The sequence below is a fragment of the Lathyrus oleraceus genome, chromosome 5 (genome assembly GCF_024323335.1).
Source record: "Lathyrus oleraceus cultivar Zhongwan6 chromosome 5, CAAS_Psat_ZW6_1.0, whole genome shotgun sequence".
Taxonomy (NCBI): Eukaryota; Viridiplantae; Streptophyta; class Magnoliopsida; order Fabales; family Fabaceae; genus Lathyrus; species Lathyrus oleraceus.
Window position 1 is genome coordinate 31,376,663 of NC_066583.1, and position 5,769 is coordinate 31,382,431.

The 5,769-nt window shown below is 36.0% G+C and overlaps 1 non-coding gene across 1 annotated transcript; it reads right to left on the bottom strand.

The window, feature by feature from the left end:
• Positions 1-2,279: 2,279 nt before the first annotated feature.
• LOC127090083 (small nucleolar RNA R71) lies at positions 2,280-2,386 on the bottom strand. Its single transcript, XR_007791617.1, has one exon. It is a non-coding gene; the product is annotated as a small nucleolar RNA R71 (small nucleolar RNA).
• Between the last annotated feature and the right edge of the window lie 3,383 nt (positions 2,387-5,769).

The following is a 5,769-nucleotide window of genomic DNA, read 5'->3' on the forward strand; positions in this document are numbered from 1 at the left end:
TTAACAAACTAGAGTATCTTTCAAGAGACACCATCCCTCAAGGAAGTCAAAGTTGCTTCAATTGATACATTCTGATGTTTGTGGTCCATCAAAGGTAAAATATTTTAGTTGTGAACTTTATTTTGTTACCTTTATTGATTATTTCTCTATGAAACTACAGGTTTATGCCTTGAAGACAAAAGACAAAGTTTTGGAAAAGTTTAAAGAATTACATGCTTTGATTGAGAGGCAGACATGCGAGAAGCTGAAATGTGTTCGTTCAGACAATGATGGAGAGTATTGTGGACCATTTGATTCCTATTGCAAGCAACATGGTATTACACATGAAAAGACTCCTCCTAAAACTCCATATTTGAATGGTTTAGCAGAGAGGATGAATCGAACACTAATTCTGAGAGTAAGGTGTATGCTCTCTTAAGCTAAGTTGCATAATCAGTATTAGGGCGATATACTTTACACTAAAGTGCATGTTCTTAATGTCACTCCTGTTGTTGCTTTGAACAGTGAAGTTCCAGACAAAATTTGGTTTGGAAAGAATGCCAAGTATGATCATTTGAGACTCTTTGGTTGTAAGCCTTTTATGCATATTTTGAAGGATGAAAGATCTAAGTTGGATACAAAGTCTAAACAATGTATCTTCATCGACTATGTGCAAGATGAGTTTGGTTACATGCTATATGATCATGTATGGAAGAAGCTTATTTGAAGCCATGATGTGGTGTTTATGGAAGACCAAACTATTGAAGACATTGATAAGGTAGATAAGGCTACACCAAAGAAAGATATTAGTTTTTCTAATGTTGATCCAATTTGTTTACCTAGTCATAATCTGGATGCTATTGGTGGTGATGATCACAATGGTGAGCCATATGATTATGTTGATGATCAACAACTTGGAGATGAGGTAAATATTCCAACTAATTATGGTGAAGGTGAAAGCGATATGTCACATGATGAGAATATTGGTGAAGCTCCACATTCATCTCAAGTTCAACTTAGGAGGTCTAACAGGTAGAGACAACCTTCTACAAGGTATAATTCTAATGAGTATGTGAACTTGACTGATGAGGGTGAACCTAAGTGCTTTCAAGAGGCCTTGGAAAGTGATGAAAATTAAAAATGGATGGATGCAATGCATGATGAGATAAAATCATTGCATGATAATCACACTTATGATTTAGTGAAACTGCTTAAAGGAAAAAAAGGATTTGGAAAACATATGGATTTATAGAGTTAAACATGAGAGAAACTCTAAGTCTCTAAGATATAAAGTCACATTAGTGCTAAAAGGTTTTTGTCAAATAAAAGGTGTTGATTTTAATGATATTTTATCACCTACTGTAAAGATGTCATCAATTAGAGTTATGTTAAGTTTGGCTGCCACTCTTGATTTATAGGTTGAGCAAATGGATGTGAAAATGAGTTTCCTTCATGGTAACTTGGAGGAAGAGATCTACATGAAACAACCCGATAGTTTTCAATCTAAAGGTAAAGAATATCATGTGTGGCGATATCAGGAAGAAAAGTGGACAAAAATGATGTTGTCATGGACAGCCAGTCAACAAGCCAGAAAAGTCAAACCTCGAGTGCCTAACGGTCCAACAGTCGGAGGCCTAACGTTCGTCAGCCTCCTCAGCCTTTCTGATAGACGGACCGGCATCCAGCTGACGACCGTTATTGTCAATCAATTGCACCCAGTCGTTCTGTTTCCTGAATTTTCTCCCATTTTGAGCATTTTCCTCAACCAACTACTACACAATTTTGGAGTAGTTTCCACTGAATTTTGACTATATAAGTATGAGGCCACTTGTTCAGTATTAGGAGTTCTTCTAGAGTTTTATATTTTAAGCAGAAAAAGCACTTATTGCCCACATTGAGTGATAAGTGCACAATAGAGTAGGATTTTGGATGTTCTGTTGATGTATTCAATTTGTTCTCTATTCAAACTTGCCAGCATAATTTTCCCAGAACTTTTACTTGAAGTTGTACTGGTTAAAGACTCCATTAGTTCATAATATATATATATATATATATATATATATATATATATATATATATATATATATATTTATATATATATATATAATGTTTTCTAATTTAATTAATAATTTAGTAAATAATATGTTGTTTGTTCCAAATATGTTCGGCTAATATCCCAGAGTCCGGAATATGAGGATCGTCGTCCTGACGGGACTCGGTAAAATTAATTGGCACCAATAATTTATATTAATACTCTTCTTCGGTTCTTAGCACGATACTTCCCACCTAGCAAAACAACTACGCTAAGAAGCCAAATCAATGGATTTAAACAGAAAGATGGAGAATCACTTTTAAGAGCATGGGAAAGGTACAAGGACATGATGAGACTTTGTCCACATCATGGACTTGAACAGTGGCTAATTATCCATACCTTCTACAATAGTCTCCTGTACAACACTAAATTAACCTTAAACACTGCAGCTGGAAGAGCCCTGATGGATAAACCCTACCAAGACGCCTATCAAATAATAGAAAACATGGAACAAAATCACTACCACTGGGGAGGTGAGCGAACTCCTATATAAAAATCCCAGACAAGAGGTGGTATGTATGAAGTTAATGGCATAAACAATGTCAATGCTAAAGTAGACACCCTTACTCAAAAGATTGAGAGTTTAACCATAACTCCAGCAGCTACCATAACTGTTGTAACACCTAGTTGCGAGTTATGTGGAGCCCCCGGGGACACCACTCTCGAATGTTAGTTATTGGCTGGAATTCCATCTGACTAATTGAATTTTTCCCAAGGAGACCCATACTCTGATACCTACAACCTTGACAGGATGAATTACCCTAAATTTTCCTATAAGAACAACAATGTGTTGTTTTCTCCAAGCCAAGCACCTACTACTCCCCCTGGTTATCAAAACGCTGACCTACTTCCCCTTAAGCATCCAAAAAGTCTAATCTTGAAATAATGATGGAAACTTTTGCCGCTTTCAGACTCAACAAAACAAGGATTTTATGAACCAGAACATTCACACCAACAAACTAGTTAAACAACTAGCAAATAAGGTAGATGCTTTAGCCACACATAACAAAATGCTAGAGGCACATATCTCCCAAGTGGAATAACAACAAGAACCTATTTTTGACTGGCGTTTTTCATGGCTAACCACAATCGAACCCAAAGAGACATGCCAATGCTATAACACTGCGAAGTGGGCTAGAATTGGATGATCTAGTTGATCCTAGAGCGAATAGCCAGACGATTAGTAAGAGAACTGAGGTGACAGAATAAGGAACCATAGAGAATGATAGATATTAACCCTGAAGGAGAACCAGAGAAAAAAATTAGACCAGACCCTAAGGATAAAGGCAACTAAGAAAAAGAGAAACCTTATGTTCCTCCACCTCCATATAAGTCACCTATTCCATACCCTCAAAGTCTGTCTAAATATAAAACATATGGTCCGTTCAAAAAGTTTATAGAACTTGTACAGAAATTTCACATGATAATCCTTTTCTCTGAAGCAATTACTCAAATGCCCTCCTACGCAAATTTTCTTAAAGAGATCATGTCAAACAAAAGGAAGCTTGACAAAGATAGAATCGTAGCACTGATTGAATAGTGTAGTGCAATCATACAAAATAAAATGCCTCAAAAACTAAAATATCCAGGGAGTTTCTCCATTCCATGTGTTATAGGAAAATTTGTTATTGATAAAGCATTGTGTGATCTAGGAGTTAATGTGAGCTTAATTCCCCTCTCAGTTAGTGAAAGACTAAACCTACGAAGCCTAAAGCCAACAAAAATATCCTTTCAATTGGCCGATCGCTCAATGAAATATTCTGTAGGAATCCTGGAAAACATCCGGTTAGAATTGGTCAACTGTACATTACTACAAAATTTGTAGTGATGAATATGAAAGAGGACTCACACATTCCGATTTTGTTAGGTAGACTCTTTTTAGCCACTGCAGGAGCAATATAGATGTAAAGAGAGGAAATCTAACCTTCGAAGTAGGAGAGGAGAAGATCAAGTTTATCATATCCAAATTCATGAAAGGACCTGTGTAAGACCCCAATTTTAACCGTAAGATCCCTCATGATATCTCACCATTTGCATTGACTTTGGGATCACGCCTTGGTATCCTCCTTACCCCTCATTCATTGGGTTTGCATTGGGAGATATCAGCAAGCACATTTGATTGTATCATGCTTTATTTTTTCTTACTAACCAAAATACCAAAAATATGTATAACTTTGTTTCTTTTCTAGGTAGTGTGTGCATCTACCAATGCCTCATCAAGCTCGCAACTAGGGTTTGAGACCCTCAGTGCATGGAGATCAATAAATAGATGGTTCACAATGGTTCTAGACATCATATATGGATCCCCATATTCTTAATTTATCATTTAGATCAAGAGTTCATCAAGAGTATGTAGCTAGTTTGCCTTGGAAACCCTAACTCATCTAGGTATCTTGTGTGACTTCCTCAGCAAGTTTCTTCAACATTTGGTCCAATATATCAAGGGATAATCCATTATACATCATCTTATGCATATATGATCCTACATGAGTCCAAAAGATCAAGAGAACTTCAAGTTTGCAAGCTGGTTCAAATAGGTTGACCAGAGAAAGTCAACTTGTCAAAACCGGGGTTCCCTACACCCTATCTCCTACAATTTTTATCATATGAAAATTATTCCAAAATCCAAGTTACTATGTATTTAATTCCAAACAACTTTCATGTTGACATAAAGAGCTAGTTTTGCTTGGAAAGTAATTTTTTGGTGAAAGATTATATGTCATTTTGTCTGTGCCCTAGTTAGGAGGTCAACTTCCAAGGACCATAACTTGCTCAATTTTTATGATATGAAGGCCATACAAGTTTCATGATCAATTTCAATATGTCCTATCCAACATTTATTCTTTGAGAAACTTAAAATTATACTTTCAAGGGCATGTGTCAAGAGGAAACATTATAGGTCATTTTGGACCATTACCATTGAACAAGCAATTTTCCTCAACTTCTAAAATGCATAACTCTCTCATGCAAAATCCAAATAAGGTCAAATATATGACCAAATTGAATAGGGATGAAAGTGCTACAACGTTTATGAAGGAACTTTTTACATTTGAGGCTCATAGCAAAAGTTATTCAAGGTGGAAGAAGGGGTCATTTGGCTTGGTTCTTAGAAAATTTTCAAATATGTTTGATTTCTCAAACTTCAACCTCAAACTTCATCATGATCCAAGATCCAAAAGGAAAGGTGTTAAACATCAAAGTTGTTCCCTTTGATGTCACCTTTCTAAAAAGTCCAAGATCACTTCATTTGGACAAGATTTGAGGAACTTGCGCATGGTTCCTTTCATAGGTTTGTTGTGGCAAGATTTGAATCCAATTATCCATTTCCTTTTGCATGGTTACATGTTATTGCTGCATCTGCTACTTTATCTATGTGCTTAATTTTTTTTATCTATGTATGATGTTTTGTTCTGAGTTGATCAAGGAATATTCCAGCTGATACATTGGAAGACAATGAAGACTTCTATCTATCGAAATGCTTGCTTGGATGTGGCTATATTTTTTTGATTCCTTAATCTTTTTGATGTGCGGATATTGCTTATTGCCTGTTGCTTATTGCTTGATCAAAGTCCAAAGGAAAATGGGTTTTTATATGACCTTCTTGTCTGTTGGACTGCATCCCATTGGTCAGATCTTTTCAACTCTTAACTTCTAAATTTATGCTTAGGGTTGTCTCTTCATCTCCTCCAACTTCTTTA